Source organism: Rhinatrema bivittatum, chromosome 9 (assembly GCF_901001135.1).
Source record: "Rhinatrema bivittatum chromosome 9, aRhiBiv1.1, whole genome shotgun sequence".
NCBI classification, from domain to species: domain Eukaryota; kingdom Metazoa; phylum Chordata; class Amphibia; order Gymnophiona; family Rhinatrematidae; genus Rhinatrema; species Rhinatrema bivittatum.
Window position 1 is genome coordinate 59,233,150 of NC_042623.1, and position 15,100 is coordinate 59,248,249.

A 15,100-nucleotide genomic window follows, 5' to 3' on the forward strand; every position below is an offset into this window, starting at 1 on the left:
ATAAAAGCTCTTTCTATCCAGCTAAGTAAGATAGTCAGATAAGTAGCGCTTTTTAAGACTTATCCAGCTAAGTGGTAGCAAAGCAACTTAAGTGGCATTGAACTGCAGTATGCATGTTCTTTACTTTATATTTTAAAAATATACATGTGGAGATTGTATATGTGAAATTTAAGTAGCGCTTATCTGGGTGAGTGGCTCTCTATGTGTAAGTCTGCAAATTTTCTAACATATGTGCGTGATTGAAATTGCCAGTTTTACCAATTAGTCCACCAGTTTGCCCTGTCCTTCAGACCATCAAGACCTTCCTGATTCTTCAGCCCGAACTCCCTCCTGTTCACTAGACCTCCCACTTAGCCAGTACTTCACAGTAAAAAACATTTAATATCAAGCACAGATAGGGGTAGATTTTTAAAAAATGCGCGTTCGCGTACTTTTGTTGGTGCACCTGTCGCAAACAAAAGTACGCTGGATTTTAGTAGATATGCGCGTAGCCACGCGTATCTTCTAAAATCCAGGATCGGCGCGCGCAAGGCTGCCGATTTTGGGCAGCCGGCGCGCGCCAAGCCGCGCAGCCTGCCTCCGTTCCCTCCGAGGCCGCTCCGAAATCGGAGCGGCCTCGGAGGGAACTCTCTTTTGCCCTCCCCTCACCTTCCCCTCCTTTCCTCTACCTAACCCACCCCCCCGGCCCTATCCAAACCTCCCCCCACCTTTGTCCACGGATTTACGCCTCCCGGAGTGAGAAGTAAATCCACACGCGCCAGCCGGGTGCTGGCGCGCCGAGACGCGACCCGGGGGCGGTTCTGGAGGACGCGGCCACGCCCCCGGACCGCCCCGGGCCGAAACCACGCCCCCGGGCCCGCCCCCGAAACGCCACGTCCCGCCCCAAAACGCCACGTCGATCGGCCCCGCCCCCGACACGCCCCCGACAAAAAACCCCGGGACTTACGCGAGTCCCGGGGCTCTGCGCGCGCCGGCAGGCCTATGGAAAATAGGCCTGCCGGCGCGCAAGGCCCTGCTTGCGTAAATCCGGGCGGATTTACGCGAGCAGGGCTTTTAAAATCCGCCCCATAATGAGCAGGTGTAAATATACGCAAGTAAGTTCCCAAATCTGCACTGTAAGGGCCGGATTTTAAAACACCTACGTGCGCCGAGCCAATTTTCAAAGGACACGTGTAAGTCCCGGGTTGCTGAAAGGGGCGGTCCAGGAGTGGGACTAGAGGCGCCCGGCACAGCGACTATTTGCCACTGTGCCAGGGGATCGCATGCTGGCAGGGTGCTGGCGCATGCAACTTGCGCCTACTCAAAGCAGGCGCAAAAGGTAGGATAGGGCTAGGGGGTGGGAAGGTTAGGGGAAGGGGTAGGAAGGTTAATATAGGGGGTAGGGAAGTTCCCTCCCGGCCGCTACTAAATTGGAGCGGATTGGGAGGGAAGTGCGGAAGGCCGCGGGTGTCGGCGCACACAGATTGCACAAATGTGCACCCCCTTCCGCGCGCCGACCCCCGATTTTATAACATGCACGCACCAGTGCGCGCATGTTATAAAATCACGTGTCGGCCATGAGAACAAGTTTTTAAAATCTACCCCTAAGTCTTTTATAAAATAGCAACTTACATGCAGAAATGTTGGCCCTGTCCCTTTTTTATATGCATAGATTTACTTGCAAACCCTTATTTACTCATGTATGTTCGAGGTTTATAAAATAATATATAAGTGCATTTAAGCTAAGCGTAACATTTTAAAAAATCACCTTTAAATGAGTATGATAGCAATCCAGTAATTCCTAAACTGTAAGTAATCGCTTTCTTCATGCAGTTCATAAGGTACAGGACCAGCAATGGAAAAGGACCTATATCTTGTCTCTTGCAATGTATAATCCTGGAATCGTGGAAGTGCAAGAAAATATGCTGGTGGTTAGTTTCTTGGAGTGTCCCCTTTGATTTAGTAGTAGTATTTGAAAGGGTAGATAACTGGCCTCTCTTTACCCATTCTACCTCACTCATGATTTTGTAAACTGCTATCATGTCCCTTCTCAGCCATCTCTTTTCCAAGCTGACAAGCCCTAATCTGTGTAGCCGCTCATCACTGGGGAACTGTTCTGCCTGCCTTTATCATTTTTGTTGCCCTTCTCTGTACCTTTTCTAGTTCCACTCTGTCATTTTTTGAGATGGGTTGACCAGATCTGCACACTAGAGACAATATTATATTCTCCATTTTTTTTTGGATCATTCCTAACATTCTCTTTGCTTTTTTGACTGTTGCCATACACTGAGTTGAGGATTTCAATATATTGTCCACAAGAACGCCAAAGTCTATTTTCCTGGATAGTGACTCCTAATATGAAACCCAGCGTTATGTATCTGTAGTTGGGATTAAGTAATGTTTGCCGGCTGCAGGACGGTCCTGCAACCAACTGCACTCATCCCAAGGTGCAGAGGTCATGGCCCAACATCACCGTCTTTCCTGCCAACACAAGCACCTCCTTCCTGCTGTCTCCTAGGCACGTGCACATGCCACTGACTGTACTAGGAAGGACCCAGCGATGGGAAGAGTGGCCTAGACGCTCCCTGCTGCGCTCCCAGCTGGCGCCTCAGCAACATGTCCTTCTGCTCTGCAGTGCATGTTGCTTGCCTTGCTCCTGCCTTGTCCCACCTTGCCTTTCCATGGACAGATTTTTGGTGCCCTGACCATTACTTGGACTTTGCCTGCCCTCCGCTCGTCTCAACCTCGGCCTAGATACAACTCCTCTGGCCCCGATCTCTGTCTGGATACCGTCACTGCCTTACTGCTGCCTGCCCAGACCTCTGGCCTGCTTCCTAACTTCGCCTATCCACTCATAAGGGACCCTCATCTAAACATTTCCGGCCCCAGAACACAAGGGCTCAGCCTGCAAGGGAAGGGGCTGGTATAGGTGAAGGCTGCCTAGTCCCAGAGTGCGTCCATCTGCTGTCGGTGTGGACCCTATAGCTTCAACTGGTAGGCAGTGTCAACCATGCCACAGTCTTTGGGCTCACTTCTGTAACATTATTTTTCTTATGTGCATCACTTTTGTAATTTCCACTGTAAATTTATTTAGCCATTCAGATGCCAGTCTCTTAGTCTTGCAAGATCTTTCTTTTTTAACAACTTTGAAAAGTTTAGTGTCATCTGCCAATTTGATCCTTACTCATTCCTTTTTTCAGATCATTTATGAATGTTAAACAGCACCCACCCTAGTTCAAATCCATGGGGCACTCTGCTATTGACCGTTCTCCATTTGGAAAACTGACCATTTAGTCCTACTTTCTTATCTTATTTTTTTTTTTATTTTTTTAAACTCTTTATTTAACAAGTTTTTCCAGTGTACAGAATAACAAAGCACTGATTATACATAAAAGTATTACAGTAAAAAGGATATGAGAACAGACTCACAAATCAAGATGTTTATAGATAATAATATTCTAAGTATAGACCCCATATTTGCTCATATTTCCCACGGGCAGTTTTTAGAGCAAATCGTAATTTTTCAGTATTAGCAATATCACGCAATTGAATGCACCAGTGATCAGTAGTTGGACAGGTTTTCCAAAAGGTAGCAATGGTAAATCTAGCAGCCAATAAATTTGACCCACTAAAGTCCCATGTTTAACAGGCACTAAAGAGCCAACCCAACTACCTAACAACCCTAACTTTGGCCCAATAAACGGGCTGATTCAGTAAAATGCGCGGGAGAGCCAGCACTCCGAGGTGAGCGCCCGCTCTCCCAACGCACTTTTTCCTGAAGGGGAGCGGCCTTGGAGGGAACAGGCAGTGCGCGTTGGGCTCGGCGCACGCAGGTTGCACAAATGTGCACCCCCTTGCGCGCGCTGACCCTGGATTTTATAAGATACGCGCGGCTACGCACGTATCTTATAAAATCCAGCGTACTTTTGTTCGCACCTGGTGCGCGAACAAAAGTACGCAATCGCGCAAATTTTTAAAATCTACCCCTGTGCCTATAGAAATACAATTAGCTGAAAGCTACTTATCCTTCAGGAAAAAGTTGAAGACACTTTGGGGCAGTATTTAAAACTGCCCAGTTAAGTAACTTATCCCTAGATTCATCAAAATGCTATAATATCGCATGCATAATGCCCGCAGTAAGAGAAAGGGGAATGTTTAGGGTAATTTTTAGAATTACCACACCACGCAGTAACATAGCACTTTGCATAGTAGTATCGCAGGGTGCGAGAGAACTGAACATGGGCACATATTTTGCAGTCGCTACTTAGCTGCATAAGTCCCACTTATCTGGCTAAATAGCGCTGAATGCTCTTTGAATATCAAACCCAGTACCATTTACAAGCTTTTCTAATGGTTTGAATTGTAAATTGATAATATGCTGCTAGGTTGCGAGTTTTGTTTGCCTTTCCAGGTATGACAATAATCTTAGGATTATTTATTTATTTATTATGTCTTATTGGTGATTATTGAAATGTGATTTTATGATATTTTTGTTTGTCCATACTATTATATGTTTTATGTTTTATTGCTGTAATCCACTGATGACAACTGATGTAAAGATTGGTGGAATATAAATTATTTAAAATAAACAGGTGGCCAGTAATTTTGTTTTTAAAAATACCTTCTAGCATTTTGCCCATCACCATCAGGCTCACCTGTCTATAGTTTCCGGATCACAGTGGAACCCTTTTTTAGAAATTGGTGTTACATTGGCCACGCTTTAGTCTATAAGACCTGTGGCTGTTTTAAATGATAGGTAACAGATTTCTACTAGCAAGTTTGCAGTTTCATTTAGGGTGAATGCCATCCAGTCCTGGTGATTTGTTACTCTTTCATTTGTCAGTTTGATCTTTTCTCTTTCATTATGACAGAAATTTGCTTTAGATGCTCAGACTCATCACCATCAAATAATATTTTTGGTGTGTGTATGTCCCCATCCTCCTCCTCAGAAAAGACTGAGGCAAGTATTTATTTAGTTTTTCTGCTATTTCCCTGTCTTCCCTGAGTACCCCTTTTGCCCATTGGTCTTCTAGTGACCTAACTGGCTCTCTCACAGGCTTTTTGTTTCAGATACACATACAATAGTTTTTATTGGTTTTTTGCCTCTCTAGCAAGCTTGTTCTCAAATTCTGTTTTGCCTTGTTTTATTACTATTTTATATCTAACTTGCCAGTACTTATAATGTTGCCTATTTTCCTCATTAGACTCTGCTTTCCAATTTTTTTTTTAATTTGCACTTTATTATAATTTTCAAAAAGTATACATAATTATACTCCCAGGACAAAAAAAATATGAGAAATGCATACCAAATAAAAAGATAACACCAAAAATACATTTAAGCAAGGAAATTACATATTCTCTTAAGAAACATTGAGAAATGGAACCTGTTAAATCACAGGGGAGATTTAAAGAAGAAAAAACATTTTTTAAAAAGTAACTGGCTTAACGATTGATGGTTACCTCTTAACTGTCGATTACCAACATTTATTGTGGGGTTATGGCCACTGACCTTACATTCAGAAAAGATTTCAATTGTTCTATAACCGTAAATGCAAAACTTTCTCCCTTACCCTTAATTAGACATCTACAAGGATATCTAAGTAAAAAAGTGTAGCCTAAGGCCACAACCTGAGATCTCAATTTTAGAAATTCCTGTCGCCTTAGCTGGGTGGGTCTAGCAAAATCAAGAAAAATCTTGACCAATTGGCCAAAAAACATTTCAGATGAATTTTGAAAGTATGCTTTCATGACATTGCTAACATCTTTTTCTATGACAAACGATACAAGTAATGTACCTCTGCCTAATATCTCTAAAGCAGAACTTTCAATATATTCAGTTACATTTGCAAAAATATCCAGTTGATCTCCCTCATTTTTCCTTTCAATTTTAGTAAGAAAATAGGCCTTGTTTATAATAGGCAGCTTAGATTCTTGAATTTTCAATATTTCTAGGAAATATCTTTTCAGAGTACTTTGAACCTCTTCTCCCAAAGCAGAAGGGAAGTTCAAGAATCTTAAGTTCAGGTGTCTGTTATAATTTTCCAGTGCTTCCAACCTCTTAGAATGATATGCTAGATCTTTTATCATTTTAACATCCACCATTTGAACTTGTAAGATTTTTTCTTCTAAAACTTTCATCCTATTTCCATTATTTCTTGTTTGATCCTCCATTTCAGACTTCAGGTTTTGCATATCATGATCCATTTTCCTATATCTCGCATCTGCTTCTTTAACAAAATGTCCAATACCAGCCATTAATTCCCACAATATATCCATTGTAACCGTGGGTGGCTTGGGAGGGATAATCAACTCACCCCTTCCCTGTTCCCTCGGCTGTATGGAAGTCCCTCCGGTAGAAATCTCCGACAACCTCCTTGCCTCCTCGCATGGGTAAATTGGAGAAACCAATGTCTCCCGGTCTTCTTGGCCCAGTTGTGTTGCTGTTCCCAGCAAACTCGAGGAGAACCTCGGGGTCGGCGTCTCAACTCCCTCTCGGCGTCCTCCCCCCGATGAGGGAGTGATGTCATCACTAGGCGCCTGTTGTTGGGGAATTGCCTGCTGCCCAGGCGCCGGTGGGGGTCGGTAATCCAGGGGACTCAAGCTGACCTCCCCAGGCAGCGCTGAGGCTCCCTCCTCGGCAACCGCAGCGGGGACTCCGTTCCCCGTTTTCGCCATCAAAGCGGCAGTGTATTCAGTAATTCGCTTCTGAGGATCAGGCTGCAGCGGGACGGTAGGAAATACCCGCATTTTGCCTTTTCTTTTTGCAGGCATCTTTTCAGAGGAAACAGGTTACAAGGAGCGTTTTACTGAACGTCCGCTCTCGCCGCCATCTTGGTTCCTACTTTCCAATTTTTAAACGATACCCTATTGACCTGAATTGCCTGTATTGATAAGAGCTGATGTAAACATTCTAGCTCTGTAGCTCTGATGAAGATGATGGTACAGAGGGTCCCATCATTGGAGGGGAGGCCTTAGGGGGCCCTGTTTCTCAGATAATCTCTAACATGTAAAACATTTTTAAAAATCCATAACAAACATTCTGATATTGAGCAAGACAAATCAAGTAGATAAGGCCATGGAATGCAAGTCCACTGTGCCCTGCACATATGGGTTCAAATCCTGACCTCATCCATTTTACTTCTGAAGATCTTTACTTGCAGGATAGTATGCACTTGCAAGGCATCAGATAGGATGTCTTTAGTAACTTGTTAGCAGTTTCCACTGGACAAGGCCACAGCTTAATGTTGTAGGGGGTGCTGGGGTTAAGTCTCAAAATACCCAAATCAAGCAACAGAGATCTAGATTTGCTGTACCGGGGGGAGGGGGCAGGATGTGTCTCAGCCCCTGTCCTTTAAGGGTCGATGCATTGGGTTGCATTTGTGGTCAAGGTGGCGCTGCATCAGGGATGCCTTGGGAAGCTTATGAGGTGCAAGTTGTGTGCAGCCGAGTAATTATAGGGGAACCAACCTCAGACCTGGGAGGCTGACTGCCTAGCTGACAACCTTGATAGATGCTTGGCGCAGGTGCAAAGGGTTTTGTTGTTTTATAAATAAGCCTCTGGTATTTTACTTGTATTCAAGACTCGTTTTCTGACTTGAGGGATGGGGGTCGCTGGGAGGGGAGCAGGTGATGACAGGTGCTTATGGGTGCACTGCAGTTATTTGCAGTATGTCTCTGTTTGCAAAAAAATAGAAAAATGGATCCTGCTTTTCATCTATTTGTCTATTTGAAGCTCCTTTTAAAAAAAATATTTCTCTATCTCATTCCGCATTTGATAAATGCAATTCTAGTATATTTTTCAAATTTCCTAACAAATAGCCTGTCTGTTCAGTTATCTTATCCTGCTAAATGGAAAACTGAGCTCTTGGTGCCCACTCATTCTGTGATAATGCATTGTCAGTCTACGTAGGAGCTGCTTCTAATAGTAATGAGTCCATAAATCCTATATAGAGGTTTATTTTTCACTCTGGAGAAACATTCACATTTATCAAGTTCTACTTTCTTAAGGTTTACCAGTTGCAAGATAGTCCTGTTAAATAACACCCACTTGTATAACGCAGTATAATTGTTAATGCCTTTAAAATTTGAAATGTAATTTAGTGCAATGCCAGGTACTCTAAGCATCTGGCAGTTTTTGGTATCAAGTGTTTTTTTTGCCAGCAATTTTCTGTTGCAACCCATTATGACTTCAGTTAAAGTCAATTGAGCTGCTGTGGTTTGCTGTAGCAACCAGGTTTAAGCTAGGATGGTCAGATGTTTAGAACTGCCATCGCTTAAAAAAAACAAAAACCAAAAAACATTTAGGGACGTTTCATCTACAGTTAAGTGCACGTACTCTACATATACAATTTCCATAAAGGTAAAAAGAATGGGCCGGATTTTAAGAGTTACACGTGGGCATAAATTTGTGCACGCAACCCGGCGCGCACAAATCTACGCCTGATTTTATAACATGCGTGTGCAGCCGCGTGCATGTTATAAAATCCGGGGTCAGCGTGCGCAAGGGGGTGCACACTTGTGTACCTTGTGCGCACCGAGCCCTAGGGGAGCCCCGATGGTTTTCCCCATTCCCTCTGAGGCCGCTCCGAAATCGGAGCAGCCTTGGAGGGAACTTTCCTTCCGCCCCAAGTGCTACCTAAACCCCCCCTCACCTTTGTCAAAGGTTGAGCGTGCCGGCCAAGTGCCGGCGCACAATCCCCCACCCTAGAAACTCTATGGAGGCCCCTGACCACGCCCCTGCCCCACCCCAGACTGCCCCGCCCCTTTTTTCAAGCCCCTGGACATACGCGTGTCCTGGGGCTTGTGCGCATTGCCAGGCCTATGCAAAATAGGCTCGGCGCGCGTAACCCCCCTGCGTGCGTAAATCCAGCTGGATTTACGCGTGCAGGGCTTTTAAAATCTGGCCCAATGTGTATACTAAGATTTACATTTTCTAGAATTATGGGGGTAAATTTCAGTGCCATTTACGTGCATAAAAATGGATGTTGCAGATTTGGCTAGGGCTTTGTTAGTGGGTTAACATTGTTTTGCATGCACTTTTCCGTGAACAGAGCAGGGGCAAACCAGTGGGACAGAGTCGGCACTTACAGGCATACGATTTGTTTTGAAAAAAACTGTGGGGTAGATTTTCAAAGGGTTACACGCATAACCCCCGAAAATCTACCCCAAACCCCCCCTGCGCGCAAGTCCCGGGGCTTTCCTGGGGGGGCGTGTCAGGGGTGTGTCATGGCCGGCGTCTCATCGGGGGCATTCCGGGGGCGTGGCCGCGGCCTCCGGACCAGCCCCTGGACCGGACCATGGCGCGCCGGTGGCCGGCCCAGCGCGCGCAAGTTACGCCTGCCTTGGGCAGGCGTAACTTGTGCAACAAAGGTAGGGGGGGTGAGTTGGGTAGGGGAAGGGAGGGGAAGGTGCGGGGGGGTGGGGGGGGTGGAAGGAAAGTTCTCACAGGACAAGCAGGATGGTTGTCCTCACAAATGGGTGACATCGAGGATGGAGCCCAACCACGGAAAACTTCTGTCAAAGTTTCAGGAACTTTTGACTGGCCCCTACTGGGCATGCCCAGCACGGCACTAACCCTGCAGCCAGCAGGGGTCTCCCTTCAGTCTTCTTTTTTCCGCGCAGCAGTAGCCACGCGGTAGAAGAGCTCTTAACCACGTTCCTGACAGGAATTAGAATTCTTTATTTTGAAGAAAGATTTGCCCCTCAGGGGTCTCCCTCGATAAATTTTTCGGTACGCGGAACTTCGGTAAGTTTTTTGCCGTCGTCTGGTCGACTACCGTCGAGTTTGGCCCTTGAGGCCCGTTGGCAGTCGACAGTCCCGCGGCTAAATTTTTGGCCTAGCGCCATGGCGTCGGGGTTTCGTCGGTGTTTGGACTGTACCCGAACTATGTCAATCACAGACCCTCATAGAGTCTGTGTTCTCTGTTTAGGGAGTGAGCATGATGTTCTGACTTGCACCAAATGTGCCTTAATGACACCAAAAGGTCGCAAAGCCAGAATGGAGAAGATGGGGCTTCTCTTTCAAGCTCGTACCCCAACGCCATCGATTGCATCGACGTCATCGGAACCGGCACCGTCGAGGTCTCATCATCATCGACAGCCCTTCGGTGACCGTCCGCCATCGATGACTTCACGGCCACCGACTCCTGTTCCTTCCCCTGATGATCGAGGGGATCGGAAAGAGAAACATCGCCATCGACGTCATAAGTCTCGGCCTGTCGAGGAATCAACCTCCGTACCGACTGAGCCTCCGCCTAAAAAGTCTCGATCAGAAGTGGCACCGTCCACTCCTGTTTCGCAGACACCGAGGCAACCCTCACCACCTCGGGATTTGGGAGCCGCGACTCCACCGGTGACGGTGGTCCCTCCGGCTCAGCCTCAGCCTCCCTCTCCCGTCGAGCCGGGTCTCGTTACCCCTGGTCTCCGGGCAGAACTAGGCCATCGACAAGGCGATGCTACGGTTCCAGACTCCTCCGGCACCGACACCAGCACCGAGAGTGGAACCGGTCACCGAGCCGATTGCAGCTGCTCTGGCACCGCTGCTAAACCGGATGGAAGCGCTCATGACAGCCCTTCCACCGGCGATACCTGTGCCGCTGACACCGGCAAGACCGCTGTCGCCGACAGGTTTCTCATCAGGTGGAGAAACACCGTATCGAATTCCCCCTTCAGGAATTGTTCCATCGATGCCAGGTCATCCCTCGCCACCGATTTCTTCTTCGGGGGCGATACGCACCTCTGCTCCACTGAAGTTTCCGATGCCGACACCGATTCCATCAAGACCGACACCGGTTCCCTCGATGCCCACACCGGCACCGATATCGGCACCGATTCCATCGAGGATTTTCTCGATGCCCCCGGTGATTCCACCCGTTTTTTCGGAGCCTCAACCGGGGCCTTCAGGTATTCAGCCCCCTCGAGGTCCTGCAGGTCATCATCCAGATCCGTATGACACTTGGGGTGATGATACCTCTACTGACACCGATGATTTACCTTCACCACCCTCTCCTGCGGAGAGCAAAAAGCGTTCTCCCCCTGAGGACCTCTCTTTCATAAATTTTGTGAAGGAAATGTCAGAGTTGGTCCCCTTCCAACTTCAATCTGAACAAGATGACAGGCACCAGATGATGGAATTGCTCCAATTCCTGGATGCCCCTAAAGTCATCACTTCTATTCCCATTCATCAGGTTTTTCTAGACCTTCTTAAAAAGAATTGGGAATCTTCTGGGTCTGTTTCCCCGGTCAACAAAAAAGCTGACTCTACATATCTTGTACAATCAGCACCTGGTTTTCAAAAACCTCAATTAGACCATCATTCTGTAGTCGTAGAATCAGCTCAAAAGAAAGCTAAACGACTAAAGCCACACTCTTCCATACCTCCTCCTAAGGAAAACAAATTCCTAGATAGTATAGGTAGGAAGGTATATCAAGGAGCTATGCTGATTTCCAGAATAGCTTCTTATCAGCTCTATATGACTCAATATAATAGGGTCATCCTGAAACAGATGCAGGAATACTCAGATGCCTTGCCTGAACAATTCCAGCCACAACTCCAATCCCTACTAAATAAAGGATTTGAAGCTGGGAAGCATGAAGTAAGAACAGCTTATGACATCTTTGATGCTTCCACTAGAATTTCTGCCACGGCCATCTCTGCCAGACGTTGGGCTTGGCTTAAATCATCTGACCTTCGTCCAGAAGTTCAGGACAGGCTCTCCGATTTACCCTGCCTAGGGGATAATTTGTTTGGTGAGCAAATTCAGCAAATTGTTGCTGAATTAAAGGATCATCATGAGACACTTAAACAGCTCTCATCCATTCCTCCTGACTTGCCTTCTAAACAGCCGTTTAGGAAGGACTCCAAGAAGTCTTTCTTTCGGCCACGAAAGTATTATCCCCCATCAACCAAGCCTAGGCCTGCACGGTCTTACCATAAGACTCAGCCTCGCCAGACTCGTAAACAAAAGCCTGCAGCAGTTCCACCACCTGGTCCTGCGGCGGGTTTTTGACTTCCACTTAGAGAGCAGTTGCCAAACCCCTCTTCCAGCTATACCAGTAGGGGGAAGGCTGTGCCACTTTCAAGAAAGGTGGCATCAAATCACCACAGATCAATGGGTGATAGCAATCATTGCACAGGGTTACCACTTCAACTTCCTAACCCTACCATCCGACTCCCCACCCCTACAGGCGTGGAGACTTACCGATCACTCTGCTCTTTTAGAGCAGGAAGTTTCTCTTCTCCTACAATCAAACGCTATAGAACCCGTTCCTCCCTTACAACAAGGACTAGGGTTCTACTCCAGGTACTTCCTGATCCCAAAAAAGTCAGGGGGACTTCGCCCAATCCTAGACCTACGGGCTCTCAACAAATACCTTTACAAGGAGAAATTCAAGATGGTAACCCTGGGCTTGCTGCTCCCTCTGCTGCAAAGAGGGGATTGGCTATGCTCTCTAGACCTGAAAGACGCATATACCCACATTGCGATCACACAATCTCATCGCAAATACCTGCGTTTCCTAGTAGGCTGAAACCACTACCAATACCGAGTACTACCTTTCGGCCTGGCATCCGCACCACGAGTCTTTACCAAATGCCTTGTGGTGGTGGCAGCGTTCCTCAGGAAGGAAGGTGTCCACGTCTACCCCTACCTGGACGATTGGTTAATCAGGGCCCCAACCCAGCAAATGGCTCGGTCCTCCCTGACCCTAACAATTCAAACCTTGCTTTCTCTAGGGTTTCTTGTCAATTACGAGAAATCCTACTTAGTCCCATCTCAGACCTTATCCTTCATTGGGGCAGACTTGGACACCTTACAAAGAAAAGCCTTCCTCCCTCATCAACGGGCCAAAACCCTGGTGTCCCTAGCTCGCCAGCTGCAGTCTCAACAAACAGCCACAGCTCGCCAACTCCTCATTCTTCTTGGACACATGGCCTCCTCAGTTCAAGTAACTCCCATGGCCCGTCTGGCCATAAGAGTCACACAATGGACTCTAAGACTACAATGGACTCAAGCTCTTCAGCCTCTGTTCTCCATTGTTGCAATCACCGACTCACTCCGTCTGTCTCTTGCCTGGTGGACAAATCAATTCAACCTCCTACAGGGATTGTCTTTTCTTCCACGAGATCCCCAGGTAATCTTCACCACCGACGCTTCCAACATTGGGTGGGGAGTCCATTTACACAATCTACAAACTCAAGGATATTGGTCACTAGAGAAAGCCAAACACCAGATAAATTTCCTGGAGCTGCGACCAATCCGCTATGCTCTCAGGACCTTTCAAGATTGCCTATCAAACCACGCAATCTTAATTCAAACAGACAACCAGGTGGCCATGTGGTACATAAACAAGCAGGGAGGCACAGGCTCCTTCCTTCTGTGTCAGGAAGCTGCGCAGATTTGGGCGGAAGCCCTCTCCCACTACATGTACCTCAGGGCCACCTACCTGCCGGGAGTAGACAATGTATTGGCAGACCAGCTAAGCCGTGTCTTCCAACCACACGAGTGGTCACTCGACCCCTCGGTAGCGACCTCTCTGTTTCACAAATGGGGTCATCCCCACATAGACCTCTTTGCGTCCCCTCAGAACCACAAAGTGGACAATTACTGCTCTCTCATTCGGAGCCAGCACTCTCGGCCGAGGGATACATTCTCCCTCAAGTGGACAACCGGTCTGCTTTATGCATTCCCTCCACTTCCTCTTCTGTCGAAGACTCTCGTGAAGCTGCGTCAGGACAGGGGAACTATGATCCTGATAGCACCACACTGGCCACGCCAAGTGTGGTTTCCAATTCTCCAGGATCTCTCCATCCGCAGCCACATTCCTCTGGGACAGGACCCGCATCTGCTCACTCAAAACGACGGATGCCTCCTCCATCCCAACCTCCAAGCCTTGTCCCTGACGGCATGGATGTTGAAAGGTTAGTCCTTCAGCCATTCAACCTTTCAGATTCAGTTTCTCGTGTCCTGATAGCTTCACGAAAGCCTTCCACAAGAAAGTCTTACTCATATAAATGGAAAAGGTACACATCTTGGTGCACTTCTCAGTCCCTTGATCCCCTTTCCTGTCCAATCTCTAAATTCTTGGACTATTTATGGCATCTATCAGAATCAGGTCTAAAGACCTCTTCCATTAGAATGCATGTCAGTGCGGTAGCCGCCTTCCATAAAGGTGTCGGGGGTGTCCCTATCTCAGTACAACCCCTAGTAACACGCTTTCTTAAAGGCTTGCTCCATTTGAAGCCACCTTTACATCCTCTGGCCCCATCTTGGGACCTTAATCTGGTTCTTGGTCGCCTTATGAAACCACCTTTCGAACCTCTGCACTCCTGTGACCTAAAATATCTCACATGGAAAGTGTTATTCCTTTTGGCTATCACTTCAGCTCGCAGGGTTAGTGAATTACAGGCCCTAGTTACCTATCCGCCTTACACTAAACTCCTGCAGGACCGGGCGGTACTCCGCACTCACCCTAAATTTTTACCTGAGGTAGTTTCGGAGTTTCACATTAATCAATCCATCATACTACCTATCTTCTTTCCCAGGCCCCACTCCAACTCCGGGGAACAGACTCTGCATACCCTAGACTGTAAACGAGCTCTAGCTTTTTATCTAGACCGTACAGTTTCTCACAGAAAGAGCACCCAATTATTCATCTCTTTCCATCCTAACAAGTTAGGACAACCTGTGGATAAGCAGGCTCTCTCCTCCTGGTTGGCGGACTGCATTTCTTTTTGCTATCAGCAAGCTGGCATTCCTTTCCAAGACTGTGTCAAAGCACACTCTGTGAGGGCCATGGTGACTTCAGTAGCACACCTTCGATCGGTGCCGCTTCCTGACATCTGCAAAGTTGCAACCTGGAGTTCCCTCCATACCTTTGCAGCCCATTATTGTTTGGATAAAGCTGGAAGACAAGATTCCATCTTCGGCCAATCTGTCTTGCGTAACCTTTTTCCAACTTGATGTACCAACACCCTTCCACCTCCCGGTAGGGTGCGGATGCCCTTTACCAAATTCCACCCCAGTTGTTGTGCCTGTTGCACGCCGTTGGGTACATTTGGTGCAAGTCAGGACATCCTCAGCTCGGTACTCACCCATTTGTGAGGACAACCATCCTGCTTGTC

At 47.2% G+C, this 15,100-nt stretch overlaps 1 protein-coding gene across 1 annotated transcript in view; it reads left to right on the forward strand.

Moving 5' to 3' along the window:
* The window catches only part of SLC2A13 (solute carrier family 2 member 13), a 798,921-nt gene that overhangs the window by 183,886 nt on the left and 599,935 nt on the right, over positions 1-15,100 (forward strand).